The sequence below is a fragment of the Notolabrus celidotus genome, chromosome 5, assembly GCF_009762535.1.
Source record: "Notolabrus celidotus isolate fNotCel1 chromosome 5, fNotCel1.pri, whole genome shotgun sequence".
NCBI classification, from domain to species: domain Eukaryota; kingdom Metazoa; phylum Chordata; class Actinopteri; order Labriformes; family Labridae; genus Notolabrus; species Notolabrus celidotus.
The window spans coordinates 13,344,359-13,361,403 of NC_048276.1; the positions used below are offsets into that span (position 1 = coordinate 13,344,359).

The 17,045-nt window shown below is 38.5% G+C and overlaps 1 protein-coding gene across 1 annotated transcript in view; it reads right to left on the minus strand.

Annotated features, from left to right (window-relative positions):
* Positions 1–17,045, minus strand: part of snx19a (sorting nexin 19a) — a 137,875-nt gene that overhangs the window by 28,122 nt on the left and 92,708 nt on the right. The window lies entirely within an intron of this gene.

Genomic DNA, 17,045 nt, shown 5'->3' on the forward strand with positions numbered 1-17,045 from the left:
AGCACAGAGAAGTGCTGTTATTAAACTGTAATTAAACTAACAATCTTTTTTATGGTTTAACTATTTGCCAACTGAATTTGGTTCTAATGCACATAACACCCATCACTAGAAGTGCTCATGAAAACTTCTGTGTGTAAATGTATTGGAGGTGTCAATGCCATTCCTATTCTAAAGCAGGGGTTCCCAAAGTGTGGGTCGGGACCCACTAGGGCAGGGGTGTCAAAGATGCAGCCCGTGGGCCAAAACCGGCCTGCCAGAGGTTTCAATCCGGCCCGCGGAAGAGAGAAAAAATTACAGAGAAGACATTAACTGCAAATTTTCAATGAAAATAACTACTATTTTAAATTTGTCCTCTGGGGGTTGCATCAAATCATAGTGATGACGGAGCACACCTGAACAGCCCTTTTTTCCCGGGACTTTTTTTCTCAAAGTGAAATATTAGACTCAAACATTACACTCTGTGTTAGATGAATGGGTAACCTTTGGGTTTGGTGTGTTCGCAGCAGGCTTCAGGGCTTAAAGAGTAAAATATTCGGCCCCACTATGAGACTCATCATGGCAAAAAATACAACAGCTGTTTTTGTAAAAATGTAGTAAATATTGCGCTAAAACAACATTTAGAGTTTTCATTATTTATAGGGTTATTATGTTATGATTATACTGGTCCGGCCCACTTCAGATCGACTTGGGCTGTATATGGCCTCTGAACTGAAATGAGTTTGACGCCCCTGCCCTAGGGGGTTGTGAGACACCAGCAGGGGGTCGTGAGATGTCTTGCAGATTTTTTTATTCTTTACTTAGTAATCTAAATTTGCTTATTTTACCTATTATTTTAAAAATATAGACAACAATAGAGGTTACATTTGAACTAAAACCCTTCAAATAAGTACATTTCATTAGTTTTCTGCCTTTCTTTGTTGCCAGATGACTCCTAAAGTTAGGGTTAGGGTTAACTAACAGTTAATTAACAAAAGGATCAGTTGCAGCAGGTTAATATACAGCAGCACAGGAAACACAGCCACATGTGCATGTAGGTAAACTAATTTTGGAGTATGAAGTAAATTAAGTATGAAGCATGTTTAACAACTCTGAGAGACAGTGGGGGTCACAAGTCTTTGGCACCTATATTTTGGGGGCCACAGGCTTAAAAGTTAGGGAATCCCTGTTCTAATGGACATGAAAACCCCATCACTGGGTGTAAAATATAAAGAGGATTGACAGTAAATGCAGTGAGAGACAAGCTATCAAAAATGAATTAATAAATACAATTATCAATATTACTGAAAAATATAGTATGGGTAAGGTGTGCTGGTGTAACGTGGATTGACCAACTCACTGGGCTGTCTGCAAGGACAGAGGACGAGGAGACGAGCTTCAAGTCCAAAGAATAGTTATTATTACTGGTACAACTGGTTTCGTAGCTCAAAGACACAGTTGCTCATGTTGTGGAGATTGAGGATATACAGCCAGCAGTCAGCTCCATTGTTCTCACAAAAGGGCTCACACAGGTAAGCTAGCTGTCCTTTGTGAGCTCTGGAGCTCCTCCCACTCAGGCAGCAGGTGAGCAGGCCAGGTAGAGCCAGAAAGGAGGAGGGAATTGTCACAGGGAGAGCTGAGGAGGAGGGGGGATTTTCTACAATTACTGTACAATTTATCCTTTCATATTTTATAACAACACAGTATGTGGAAGAACAAATCAGTCTCTATTCCATTTTTGATTAAATTAATTAAAAATAACTTTAAAATAAGATACATTTATTAAAAAAGTTATTGACTCCGGCTGTAATACTGATACTGCGCTGTTATTTCAAAGCCACTGCAGTGGTCATACATTTCACATCAACAATCTCACATTAGCATCTTTAGGTCTCAGCTTCACTGTAATCACACCGTCTGTTGATCTGTATGGTACATTCTACAGAAAAAGTCTTGGCCACTTTAAAGTCCAGTACAGAGGTTCAGTCTCCTGGAACAGCTTTTCAGTTTTACTTTACAATGAAGAGTGCAGTAGAATTTGAATGTGGTATGTTACAGTGATTAAAACTATAGATTGTGAAGTCCTCCCTCAACTGTGAAACTACCCTGGAGACTGATTCAGTGGTGCCTGTAGTCTTACAGTTTATTCTGAAAACCCTCAAACCAATAGAAAAGTGTGCTGAACGTCTCTCACTTTGGTAAGTTTTATTGTCTGCTGTAAAAACAATTCACTCACTGCCCACTAGAGGTCAGCACCTGATCCTGTTTCTGATGCAGCTGGAAAGAATCAGTGAGTACCTGAACTGCCCGAACTCGAATTTGTAAATAAGAATACGACATAAAAAAGCAACACTTGGTCAGTACGAAACGTGAATGTGTAAATTGTGTGTTATCTGACAACAGGATGACCTTTGGGTCTCATGGCATAGAAAAATCAGCTCTTTTATGCCTGACCGTTGCCCTTTGTTTTGTAACCTCTAACCTGTCAACAGAAGCTCTTTCTCTCCTTTCAGCTGTATAATTGAGAATCTCAGCAGATCTATTTTCTGTATCATACAACAGTTTCAACAAAGAAGTCGAGGCAGGAGCATCTCTGAGAGAGGCAGGCTCAACACAAGAACAGCGGCTATAAGGGGGATCAAACCTGTGACCCTCTGACAATTGGGTTGACTGTAACCGTGAGCACTCAGTACCACTTCAAAAACATACTGCAAACACTGAAAGACTGGCATTGAACCTCAGAGGGGTCATTTCCAAGTCTGTGACCTGAACTACTGTATTTACAGGAGACTAGAGCCAGAGAGCCTTAAGTGGAAAAACACAAAGACAACAAGCAAGAAAATAGGTTTTTGTACTTCAAAAGTACTGAAATACTTAACAAAGACAGGAGGAAAAAGTTAGAGAAACCTTTGGTTAAAACAGGATAGCTAAAACAAAAAGATTTGGAAGAAATGGATTAAAGTAGAAGACTAACTACAGCTTGCTAGTTCAAGTTTTCGGCAGCGTGTGTGGTCAGAGAACAGATGCACAGCTCCATAGACGAGTGAACAAAAGGGAGAAGAAAAAAAACCCTCTATGTGTTCCTGACAGCCGGTTAGAGAAACAGGAACCAAAGTCTTAAAAAAAAGAAAACTAAAAAATGTTCGGGGTTTTTTTGAAGCCGAACAAAGTTTCTAAGGTTTTATAGGTTCTAATGAAGGACAGGAAATGCTTTGTTAAAGGTATTAACACAGCAGATACCACGTCATGTTCAAACAAAAGTTATATCCACAAATCTAAAAGGACTTTTTATGAACAATTTGTGATTATACTCTTGTTTTCTTTGTCTAAAAGCTTCCACATCTAGCACACGTCACTGGCTCCTGAGTGTGCATTATCTTCTGCAGGAAGCTTCAGAATCAATACATTAGTGTGTGTTGATTTTGCAGCACCTTAAGGAATGTGGCATAGCAAGGTAAAAGAAATCAATCAAAAATAATTGCAGTGATAAATCAGAAGTACGGACGCGATTTTACATTGATCCGCTTGAGTTAGAACAGCTCACTGAACAGGAATCCGGCAGCTGCTTTTTTTGATTTATTCTGCAGGGAGAAGTGCTGACAGATTTCTTTCCCTTGTAGAAAATCTTTACGCAAACTGATCTATGTTATTATCATCACAGACTAAGGCCAATCTTTAATTTTACTTGATTTGTTTTACAAAATTCTTTTAAAATAATTAGATTTCCTATAAAATTCTTTAATATGAGCTTTGTCTTTTAAAATGTGTTGTGATTTTTCCTGCCTTTTGTTTTAATTTGCAGCGCATGTGAGGTAGTTTGTCACTTGATTTTGGAAAGTATTGTAACATTATAAAAAATGTTATGATCATAATTTATTTTAAATATAAAAATGCAAAGGGACCTGTATTTTCTTAAACACACACTAGACAAAAGCCTTAGTTCAAAAATTCAAAATATTTCCTTCATTGATATATAATGTCTGTACAGGATATGTTACCACATTATATGATCCTGTATAACCCAACACATATGAAATGGTACAGCATGGTATGGCACATTACAACCAAAACAATAGCACATGATAGGATATGATGCAACATGATGTAATATCATAAAAGACGATACAATATGATAGGATGCAGTACCTTTGTCTTGGATTTCAATGCTGCACACATTTAGGTGCCTTCACAGAACTAATAACATAACATGTTACGATATGATACAATATCATACAGTTTGTTATACAATGCAATACAATGTAATGCAACTTAATACACTATCATTGCTGCACATATTTAGTTGCAGGGTTAAAGGACGCTGCATGATACGATAGGACAGGATAGATCGGGTAGGCTATGTAACGATACAACACAACACGCTACACTATGAAACTACAAGATACAATACGATACACTACAACATGATACGGTATTATAGAATACAATACAAGATTTAGGCTGCACTGCCCATAGGTGTGAGTGTGTGCATGAATGGTTGTCTGTCTCTCTGTGTTAGCCCTGTGATAGGTTGGCGACCTGTCCAGGGTGTACCCTGCCTTCCGCCCGAAGCCAGCTGGGATAGGCTCCAGCCCCCCGTGACCCCCAACGGGATAAGCGGTCAAGATAATGGATGGATGGAATACAAGATTTATGATACATAAATTTGTCTCAGTGTTGAATGCTATAAACTTTTAGCTGTCTCCACATACAGGACGCAATATGATACGCTATAATGAGATACAATACAATACAATACAATAATAATATTATTACATGGCTTTACGCTATATTACTTTAAGTTACGTTAAAGCTGGGGTTGGTAATCAGATTTAGATACACTTTTTGTTATACTGGTTAAAATGATCTTTATGTCCTGATGGCAATCAATACATAATGTGTTCTTAAAAAAAGAGCGAAAAAAAGCTGCTATCTACAGACAGAGTAAACCTGGGAAAACACCAACCAATCACTGTTTTTGGGTCCCAAAATTTTAAATCAATCAAATCCCGCCCTGCTGTTCTGCCCGCCTCCTGCGCGTACATTTCCCCGGTGTGCACTCCCCGTCCCCTGCCTCTGCTTCCCCTGACTACTGACTGCCCCTCTCGCTCGACCTCGGACCTGTCCCCTCTGACCCGATGAGGTGCTTTGCTCAGGACTGTAGTCCGGATCAGAGTCTAAAAAGCTCTCACCACAGGGGCTCTGACAAGCAAAAGAATTAATGACATTTAGTAAGTCCTCCAGAAAATATATATGTATTGTAGCGTCCGTCTGGACGCTGTAGTGATGACGAGCCGATTTGTGAACACGTTGAGATTTACTAACTGGTCACTGTCGGCCGTGATGACAACCAACAAAGCAACAATCAATGTTTGAATGAATGAAGAACTTCTCCTCTTGTCTCTCTTCTCTCCCGCTCGCACATTCCACACCTCTCCTGATGCCTTCACTGACTGTCAACACTGTAGGAATTAAGAACATCTACACTGAACACGTTTAACAAATAGGAGAGCTGTTACAGTTGTATATGTGTTATAACTTTTCTCCTGATATCATGTCACCAGGACAACTGGATAATGCTAGCATGACAGTTGTGAGTACTAACAGCAGCCATGTTTGTTTGGGTTTTTAACTTTCACTATGATAATGTTTTGGTGATGACCGGTTCTGAATCAGTAACCATCATATGGTCATAGATCAGTGGCGCTCATGCATGCGAGCGAGGGTGTCGTTTTGGAGGAGCTCCGAGGGGAAGGGGGGAGGGGTTAGATGGAGTCCTGAAGACATGCTACATTCAAATTCATGCTAGTTTTCCTAGACTACCAACCCAAGCTTTAAGTTACTTTAAATTAAGTTAATTTACGATATGATGCGATACGAACAGATTTGTTATGATACGTTAAGTTAAGTTACGTCAAGTAAGGTCACGTCACGTCGCGATCAACTACAATACAATATGATATGTTAATTTTGTCTTGGACATGACTGCTGCTCACACTTAGTTGCCTTCAGAGGTGCAATACAAAACATTAGTATGTGAAATGACACGTTTTTATACGTAAATGTATCTTTCCTCAAATTTAGAAAAACATGAGATAAACCACAGGGATAACATACCAGTGGCAGTGACAAACTTTTTGTTGTATAACAGGAAGTAACTCATGAAAAATTATGTGTTGAATCTTCAGATAAATGTTGGTTGAATTTTCTTATTTAGCACAGACTGACTGAACTTCAGGGAGCGGCTCTGTGTAACTCTTATTTAATCAGTCAGCTGTGTCTCAGGTCAGGAAATGTGATTTCCTAGCAGGGCAATGTTTGTGATCAGCTGTGTCAAAATAAGTACAGCGTTTATTTTTAGCATGCTTCTCTTTTGTGATATGAATAACTTGAAAGCTGCTGCCTTTTCTGTAAACTCAAGAAATGTTTGAAGTCAGACTGAAAAGAACCTGTACTGCTTTAGTTACCAAGACACTCTTTATGTCTATTGTACCTTGGAAGAATTCAATTTTACTATTCATTATTTTAAAAAATAATAATGTATATTATTTACAGTAGTCTTTGAAAAAAGGTTAACGGTCTGCTTTCAGATCACAGACCTTGACCCTAAAAATCCTTTGATAAGATACAGTCAGTCACATCTATAAACAACACTGATAAAAGAGTAAGACCAAACCAGAACATGAATCTAAGAGTTTAGAGTCATCTCAGTAAATCATCACCTGCAAACAAGCAGAAAAAACAAGGCCTAAAAAGTATCAAAATTTGGTTGCAAAGGTCTGACATTTTTGTTGCCCTAGAGGTTTGAAATAGGACATATTCTTCAGTAAGTTAACGTTGATGACGTCAGAGCTGAGCTGGCTGTCACATCTGTAAGACAAGTAACAATTTTGAGGCACCAGTGAATGACTTGTTTTTAAAGCTCTTAACAGCCTTGCTCCTCCATACATCACTGATCTCCTGTCATTTTATGTTCCAGCCCGATCACTGAGGTCCTCCAGTGCTTCCCTTTTAAATGTTCCTTGTGTGTCTCACACAAACACCGGCCAGAGAGCTTTCTGTTTTTACGCCCCTGAGCTCTGGAACTCTGGACATTAAAACGGCGAGCTCTCTGAGTGTTTTTAATAGTAAACTTATGACTTACCTTTTTAATCTAGCTTTTAATTTGGAGTAATTAATTTTTAGCCCTGGACTGCATTATTATTTTCATCATTATTATTTTAATCATTATTTTTTTAATCATTGCTTTAACATTTATTTATCTTATTTATTTATCTATTTATTTCTTGCATTCATCTGATCTTGTTAATGCTACCTTATTTTTTTTAACTTTTCTTTCCACTATCACTTATTTTATTACATTTACTGTATTTATTTTAGTTTTAAATATTGTATTTATAATCCTGCCTTTTATAATTTTACCATTGCTGTTGTTTTCTGTCTCTGTTATTCTGTGAAGCACTTTGGGCTGGATGTTTTTATGTATGGAAGGCGCTATATAAATAAAGTTGAGTTGAGTCGAGTTACCGTTTGTGACTGTTATACATAAAATGCAAAATACTGCAAAAAGAGTTAAATCAATCAAAATTATTTAGGCCAATGCAACAGAATGAACTATAAATCTAGCTTGATAGAATGGGGGAAAGTTGTTCAAGCAGGTGGACATTTTACCAATTTAGCTCTCTAAAGTATGTCTCCACGTTACATCCAACATTTGCTGTTGCACTACACTAAATGTAATGAAGGAGTTAATTTAATTAAACATTAAAAATAAAAAATAATTAAACTGGTGTCAGATTCCTATCATCTTGTCATTTTTGTTCAACACGGATAGGAGAAATGTCATTGTTCAACCTCATCCCAATCCCCCAGTTGAAAAGTACGTACTCAGTACTTGGTACTTTGAATACATTTTCCATTACGTTTACCTCTACTCAAGTGAAATTTCATCAAAGTAACTATACTTTAGCTTGAGTAGAATATTTTGGTACTCATGTCTCATCTGCTATAATGGAGGAGGCTGGCTTTAATACCTATACTGCAGCCAGTCATCAGGGGGAGCTCTAAAATCTGTGGCTTCACTTATGTGGAGAAGTTGTCCCCTTAAACAGTCTATGGTGTAAACTTGTTGACCCATATGTTAGTAACATCTCAGGATGCAATGCTGTATTGGTTTAAGCTAAGTATCTCAGTATATTAGCACTGACAACCATTGGCCATCAGCAAATATGTAATGTGCTATGAAAATATGAGCTGATGTATATCAGTTATTTTAATGCTGACATGCTAGTAAACCTGATTGCTGGTTCTAAAAGGACGTTTTCCTTTGACATTAGAGAGCATTGTGTGCTATGTGCATGTGTGTTTTGTGTTCATGGTCAAAGTGAAAGAGAACAGGAGTAATACACTGTCAATGAGAAAGATGACAGAGGCAGTAGTTTATGAGACATGTTCCAGTGACATCCAGAGGAGGGACAGTCTGTTTTAGCTGCAAGTGTTGCAGCTTATTGATCACAAATAAGAAAACTGATGTCTATTGGTATCTGTAAAACATAATTTCTAACCAGGTAGGTGTCAGACAAAATGAAGTTTACAAGGTACAGAAGCAGATTTTTTTTTTAAATGAAAGTAAGATTAGATTTCTTTGTTAACAACACTTCCACATGTACAGGAAAAATTCAGCAAAGAGATAAGATGTACTGCTTTGTCCATAGGGGGAGTCAAAGTGGACACAAACCAAAAGCTCCTAGTAGAAACTTTGAGTAGGCCGTAAAAAGGCCGTAAAAAGTCTTTAAGTGTGCGTGTGTACGTAGTGGCAGCCATCAGTTACATGAACAAGTCACAGTAATACAGCATGATTCTCTATAAACAAGCTCTCCACTACTTATTAAGTGTTTATGGACCTTTTTATCTTGTTTTTGTACTAGTGGCACTTTCTTTCTTTTATCTTGTTTCTAATTTGTTTTTATTGACATATGGTTGATTTTGTCTATCTTGTTTTTATTGATTTTGTTCTTATTGAATGCTCATTTCCTGTTTTTATTGTTTTTATTCAGGGTTACCTCTTAAGCACTAAGCCACTTTTGTTTGTCAGGTATTGTCTTGTGCTGTTTGTTGTTTTGATGTTATAAGGAGGCTGACTCACTGCAAACAAAATCTACCTACCGGTACGAATAAAGTAACCTTGAACCTTGAACCTTGAACCTTACTTCAAGAACCATGGGGGTACTCTGCACAGGAGATCTTACTTACTGTGGCTGATTCTGCCTTTGCACAGGTTGAGCAGTAAATATTATAAATACAAACTACACTAAATGAAATTAAAGGGTCAAGAAAAAACATTTGCACAAAAGATCATTCACGATTTAGGGACATTTTCTAGAGGTACAAATAATATTACCATAATTGCTGATGATCAGTTCGACCGCCATTGCATAGATGGCATTGATTGTGCGCTGAGTTTTGCCGTAATTGATAGAGGGTGTGTATCTTTACCAAGCGGTCTTAAAATATGAGTCCAATGCAGAAGTGTTAAAAACTGCAATTCATTGAGGATCCGCTTGAGGCTGGCTCCGGAAGTACCGGAGGTCACATACACATGAATGGGAAAAAGCTGATCTTTACAGCAGAAATAAACATGTTTACAACCTGGTACAATAGACGAGTGTAGTCTGGATAGCTCATTTCTCGACACACACTTTAGGGGGGTGGATTTTTTTCTATCGCGGCAATTTCGAAGATATTGAGATTACTAGTCTTCCAATGAGAGGCACAGCTGACTGTGGGAACACTGTAGCTGTATAGGAGGCTCAAACTCTGCCTCTTTACGTCACACTGGCTCGACAGCAGCAATATGGCTGCCGCCGCCGATTGGCCTCAAACAGCTCATCAGAAACGGGTGACGTCACAGATCCTACGTCCATATTTTATACAGTCTATGATGATTACACATTGGGAGAAAGATCCAGACTTGATCATCAGTGTATCAGATAAAAAATGAAAATTTTGTGCTCTGCTTTCAGAGGACAGGAAGTAAAGCTGTAACATCAATACCTAAAAAAAGAAAAACGACATATGACGTACAGAAATCACCCTGTCAGGTCAGAGAATCTTTTCACTCCTGACGGATAAGAAAATGTAGCTAAAGGTTTGTTTTGAGATCAGCAGCATGCTAACAGCTGTACAGTGTGTGTTTAAAATATAACACAGAACATAAATGTCTGTTAAGTATCAGACTACAGAAGAAGACTGAAGTTTTTCACTTCTGTTTCTCTTTTGTGTGCTGCATTCTCCTGATAATCATGCACATGTGAGGAATCCTATTTCCTATTTCCACTCTGCACCGGTCTGTTTTCAGTTACTCTCTTACTACAGTATGCTAACATTTTTCAGAACGAGAGCAACACTTGACCTCAGAGTAGTGTGTGTGTGATATGTCAGCGTGGTGTGTTCCCCCAGCACGCATACTGTATAGATGTACACACACACATACATACACACACACACACACACACACACACACACACACACACACACACACACACACACACACACACACTAAAACCCTGCTGCAGCCTTTTTCAATACATCCAGCCTGATTCAAGTTAACCCATAAAACATGTCTGACATGCTAATCAGGTCTGCATGTGGGGGTAGCTCTACTATTGCTCTGTGCAGTGAGTGGGAGGGCTCTCATTGGGCCATCTTACGCATCCTAGCGGCCAATAAGAGAAGGCTGAATCCCTCCTCTCCTAGCAACAAGACTCCGTTTTCTCTGTGCGATGCAATCAGCAAACCAACACCCGTAATTTAACTAACTGAATAATTACAACTTAACAACTCTGCAGCAGAATCAGGAAAACACAAGTTTCCTCATCAATAGAGGATCTCTGATTTCTCCTCCTCTCCCTCCTTCTCTCCATCTTGGCCGCAGCTCCGTCTGTGAGCGCATTCAGGCAGCTCCTGTCTTACCATCTTAAAGGAACAGCCCTGCATATTTAAGTTTTTTTTCCCCCTCTTCAGTTCAGGGGCATTGTGGGTAATGGTCTGTACTTGTTGACCTCACAGCGCTGAATGGCGGGGCCTCTCTCAGGAGGGAGAAGGAATACCTTGGCACAGAGCTATCATTTCCCGAGACACTACCAACCCCTCAGCTACGAGCTTCTCTCTCTCTCTTTTTGTGCAGATGTTACACTCCAAGCTCCAGTTTCAACAAAACACTCTAAAGAAAAACTAGCCTGAATATTTGAAGATAAAAAAGACTTCTGACAGAGATGTTTCAGCAAGCAACAGATGAACAGAAAGGTTTACTGTCAGGTAAAAATGACAGACATTTTGCCTGATTGCAGTTTGCTGTAAATGACTCTGCTGTTGCTCTCGTACAGCACCTGTTGCCAGGCTACAGCGGTGCACGTGCACATGGCTGTCCGACCCCTGACCCTCGCTGCATTCCTGTCCTTGCCCCTCTGGGAGTTGGAGGGAGCTGAGCACATGTTACATGTCTGCACAGCAGCTTCAGACATCCAGGGTTACGCTGAATTTTTCAGCCACCACTTTGCTCACTGTGAGAGCAGGTATGGGTCGGAATACGCTCTAGAAGTTTAGATTTACCTTTCATCTAACATGTCTTTTATTTTTATTGTTTTTGTGGTTTCTTTGCAAACTTGCTGAAAGATATTTGTTTATTTAAATGAGAATAAAAAAAGCTGCAGAACTCGATATGTGAAGAGAAATGCCGGCACTGTAGTTCAAAGTCTCCGTCTCATGTCTGTGTGAAATTTGACATGTAGCAATTGCAGGAACAGTTTGACCTTACACTTGGTAGACTTCTCAAATTTAGCAGAACAATATCTCATGGTCATTATAAGTCAATTGGGGGGGGGCGGAAAGCGTCTGGCAGCTTGAGAAGCAGATAATTAACTACCCATCTGACCTCCTGTCCTTTTCGGCATCTTCCGTCCAGTCTCTGAATTGTCTAACAGCAGGAACAAAAGCCCCCACAAAGCTCATTTAGCCCGCTTTCAATGAGGACAGACAAGGAAAGAGCGCTCTCCCTTTGAAGTGTGTTCCCTCCGTCCCGCTCCAGCCCCACCTCCTGTCCACCGGATCAGACCGTTACAGTACGAGCGGCTCGAACACACAAACCAGCGTTCAACCTTAGCTGACCCTTGCTCTCGTCAGACCCGCCCTCCTCTGTGGAGGAATGCTGCTGATGGGAGTTTTTAATATTCCCCGGCCCTGTGTGCCCTCAAATTTGGCGGTGCGGCGTTAACACAAGCTGACACCACAGATTAGCCACAGACATCAGGAATGCTGCTGCCTTTTTGTGCCACGTGGACTTTGGCCAAGAGAGCCTTCGGGTTGCAAAGGCCACATAGACCTGTGGAAAACAGGTCAACGACGGAAAAGACGGACGCTCCTCGCTGTGGTCGTCTTAAAGTTAGCTAGCCAGCGAGCTGCGAACACATGGAGAGATTCGGTAACACGCAGTCCAGCGTTTTACGTTTTTTATTTGTGTTGCTCCAAAATTTATAACACAGAGATGTATACGAGTCAATACAATAGAGACACAACTTCAAAAAACATGTCATGACAAAAATCCAAACTAACAGTTTTTTATAATCTGATATCTGAATAATAAGCACTTCAGGTGCCTTCAGAACACCTGAAGGGGGATCCAGACTTGGTGGAGCCCCTTTCAAACTTAAGCAGCTTCAAGTCTTTAGGTCACAAACACTGATACATAACTTTTACACACCTGAGCATAAGTGATTTGTACAGAGGAGAATTAGGGCCACTTGACAAAAAATGAAGGTGCAATATTTTTTTGATAAGTTCTGAGATTAAAGTCGGAACTCCAATTGTTGATTGATTATTTTAATCATTGTTTTAACATTTATTTATCTTTTTTATAAAAATGTACTATTTATTTATCTATTTATTTCTTGTATTCATCTGATCTTGTTAACTCTACCCTATTTTTAACTTTTCTTTCCACTCTTATTTATTTTATTACATTTACTATATTGATTTTCTTTTATTTTTAAGTATTTTATTTATAATCCTGTCTTTTATAATTTTACCATTGCTGTTGTTTTCTCTCTCTGTTATTCTGTGAAGCACTTTGGGCAGCATGTTTTTATGTATGAATATAAATACAGTTGAGTTGAGCTGATTTGAGTTGAGTTGAACTCGAAGAAAAAAGTCTGAATTCTGACATTTTTCTTCGAGTTCTTAGGAATGTTTTCTGATATTCAGAGAAAAAAGTCAGAATTCTGACTTTAATCTCAGAATAATTAAAAAATGCACCTTAATCTTTTTCCCAGTGGCCCTTATGTTCTTCCATATATTTATTAACTGCACTTATAATGAACGGTGGCTAATAAATCATTAGAGTTTTGTAAATATTCAGGTAAAGACACAAGTTACTCGACATGCATTCATTTCAAGGATGAAGTTTTATCTGTTAAAAAATGTTCTCACTCTTCTTCTATTTTTTCTTCTATCACAATAACTCATAATGATTCAAAACTGTGACTAAAAATACCTCTTGGATGTTTGCTCCATGGGATCAACAACAGTATTCTTCTATTTCATCATTTTCATACAAATCTCACACTACATTAATCTTCAGTAATGTGGCACAATAAAGCAGGACCGTGGTCTTTAATCGGTCTGAGAGGTATTTGAACTTTGGTTTAGCCTGGAAGTCTTTGCTCTTGTTGAGGTAAAGTCAGAGCTATTTCAAACAGACAATAACTCTACTGTATATTTCTGTAAAACTGCTGCCAGACTGAGAAAAAAATGTAAATCACTCACAAATTGTTGTGGTGAACCTCAGTGTTGTTGTGGCAGTTTTGCATCCAATGCATATTTTCAAACACGAATGAGTTGTGTGGCAAACATGTGGTTGTGACTGAAAAACAGTTGTTGCTAACCTCATAAACATCTTTCGTTGCTAGTGATTTTACACGCCTGTATTGTTGTCTTTATGTAACATACAGTTCTATTATGATTAAAATTTGAAATTCAGTAAAAAAGTTGTATATTCTTGCCTCTAAAATGTTCACAATTAGTATTAATATTCTGGTTTAAAGCTTAATTAACATTCAGGTCTCAGATGAATATTTGGCTAGAAGGACTAAGAAGACGTGCTTAAAGTAGGTAAATATATCAAACAATCCAAAAAATTATCAATAAAAAGAGCTCGAGAAAAATGATTAGAGCATTTGACCAAATGTGCACATTTGTTTTAGGCTGGGTGTTTCAGGAGACTGTTTCCTGTAGTCCTGTCAAAGTCAGAAATGAACTCTCTCTGACTCAAACACAACAGCTGTCAGACATTTAAGATCTCTGAGTTGTCTACCTCTTCCTGCACAGTATATTATTTATCTTTGCTCTTTTTTGTGTGTATTTTCTTTTAATTGTGCAAATAAATAAACATAAACATAAACATAAAAACATTTACACAATGCTGTAAATTGGGGTTGCAGAACAGACACTTTATCTTTGATAAAGAAACCATGGAGGACACTCTGCACGAGGCTGCTGGTGAATGAATAATTTTCTTTATTTTGTTTCACTTTGAATGACTGTTTCTTTCATGCACCAACATACAGGATAAAAACACAACTATTCAACAAACAAATTAACAAGTGAAATGAAGTCAAAGCTGACTGCTCACCAGAAACACTTTGAAGCCAACACAAGAAAGACTTCATTGTAAAGGAAGTAAACTTGCCCCTAAGGTTACTTTGAAACCACACAGGGAGGGTGAATACATAGAAAGTCTTCCAAAGCGGCATCTGATATGCAGTTGACCATCTCTCTATTCAAAAAGTGATCAAATAATCATCAGGGCGTCAGGTTTGTGCAGCTGCTGCAGTGTGAACACAGTGAGACTTCTGATCAGTCCAGCGAGAGGAGTGGATGTGACACTGTCCTAAAAAACTATAGAATCAAAACACGGCTTTGGCTTTTTACTAATGAGAGAAACAGGAAGAGGAATTAACAACGGAGGTGAGGTGAGTTCACAACTGAGGTGAGTAAAAAGTGCTGGATGTTATAACATTGGAATTTAATTTCCTCTGTTATAAATTGTAATGTGTTGAATGCAGGCTAACAAATTCAATTCTCTGTATGATATTAGTGACCAGTAAACACCTTTTTTTTTACATTTCTAAAGTTAATCATGCATTTTCTTGTAGTCCACCAAAGCCCCTCCAACAGCACTTCCATTATTACGTTAAAAACCAAACACGATTCATGAAATAAAACAAAAGTAATTCCAAAAACTGACACATGCGATTTAAAACTGAGCTTGAAATGTTAGTTTCCACTTGATAATATTTGTATTTAGCTCGTTTGAAAGCAGGATAACTCTTCTAATGACTTCTCTTACCGGACAGACCTGCTACAAATGGCTACAAAGACACTTAAAATGTTGTTCCAGTGTAACTGATACAAGATATTGATATTTTAGCAGTCGACCAGAGGGAAACTCTTCCATCACATCTGTGTCCTGCTTTCACAAATTGTTAAATCTGCTTCTTCATTTGCTCTTTATTTACAAAGGTTTTCAGCTCTGGGGATGTGTTCTTCAGCTGCTTGATTTTGCGGTCAGTCAAATCAGATCCATGACAATCAGGCACTTTTGATTTGATTATTGCATATTTATTTTGCTTTGTTTAATAGTTAACAGTTTTCAGTGTTTCAGGATTTGCACAACTATTTACTTTGATATTTGTTAAGACTTACTTTTTTTAAGGTCCAAAAGGTTTTTCAACCAAACATAACATCAGTGTACACAGACAGTATATGATCTTCAATGGACTGAGGGTATTAATGAAGTTAACGCTACCACCATCCCACTTAAGGCTGATTTATACTTCTCCGTCAAATCAACGATGTAGCCTACATGGGGGGTTTGTGTAGCTCCCGTACCTACGCAGAGGCCTACACACATAGCTGACGTGCACCTCCTCCAAAATGTAACTAGGCGTAGAATTGATGCTTTACAACACTTCCGGGATCCAACACATAGGCCGCACATCAGACGTGTATTTCATCTCCTCCTCTCTATTCTTCCCTGTAATCATGTCTGTATGATAAACAGCAACATGTATCAGCTGTAGATTAACATAACATGCTCTGAATCGCTATGGAAAAGTAAAGCAGGCGACCGGCTATCAGAGAGACCGCACTGCCCTCAAGCATTTCGGTGGAGAATTGCTGCGTGAGACCGACACATAGATGCACAAGTATATGGTGCTCATGTCCGCATCAGCCCCTGCTGCGTAGGGGAGACGCAGAAGTATAAGTCAGCCTTTACAATTACTGCTCCATTTGCATGTTTAACCTGCCAATAACTACTGATAACTGTATTGTTGTCCAGTGACTGAACAATATCGTGATCAGAAAGTAATGTGAGGGTTTTGAAAGTGTTTTGAAGTTTCAAAAAACACTTTTTGGACTATTCTGTTTTCAGGCAACAAAGGAATCCCTGTCCATGGCCTTAATTCTCCAAGCAGAATTCAATATTTTTATTTATTGTATTATTTAACTATCACCTACATATTCTTTTTAATGTAAAAACTACCTCACGTTCACGTCAGCATCTTTGCACTAGTCACCACTGCACTATTATCATATATTATTTTTAGCCTGTACATATTAGTCATGTTTATTTGTATTTGTATTTGTATTTGTATGTTTATTTTTATTCCTTATTCTTCAAAGAGAGCACAGTTTACCAAAGACAAATTCCTTGTGTGTTCAAGCATACCTGGCCAATAAAGCTGATTCTGATTCTGATTCTACAGCCATTTTCTGACAGCACTAATGACCTGCTGTTTCCTTTATTTCTCTTTCTTTAACTCTACATGTCCAGCAACAGCCACCATAGGTTAGACCGCAATATTTAGATTGGATGATTTGAAACCAACAATTAAAAAAAAGCTTGATACGAAAAGGCAACTGTTCAGGTAGACAGACTGGGGACTGAGATAGAAAATATGAGCCTCTTAAAGTCATGGGTGTGCTATGGTATTCACATGGGGTCGTTAGTAGAGTCG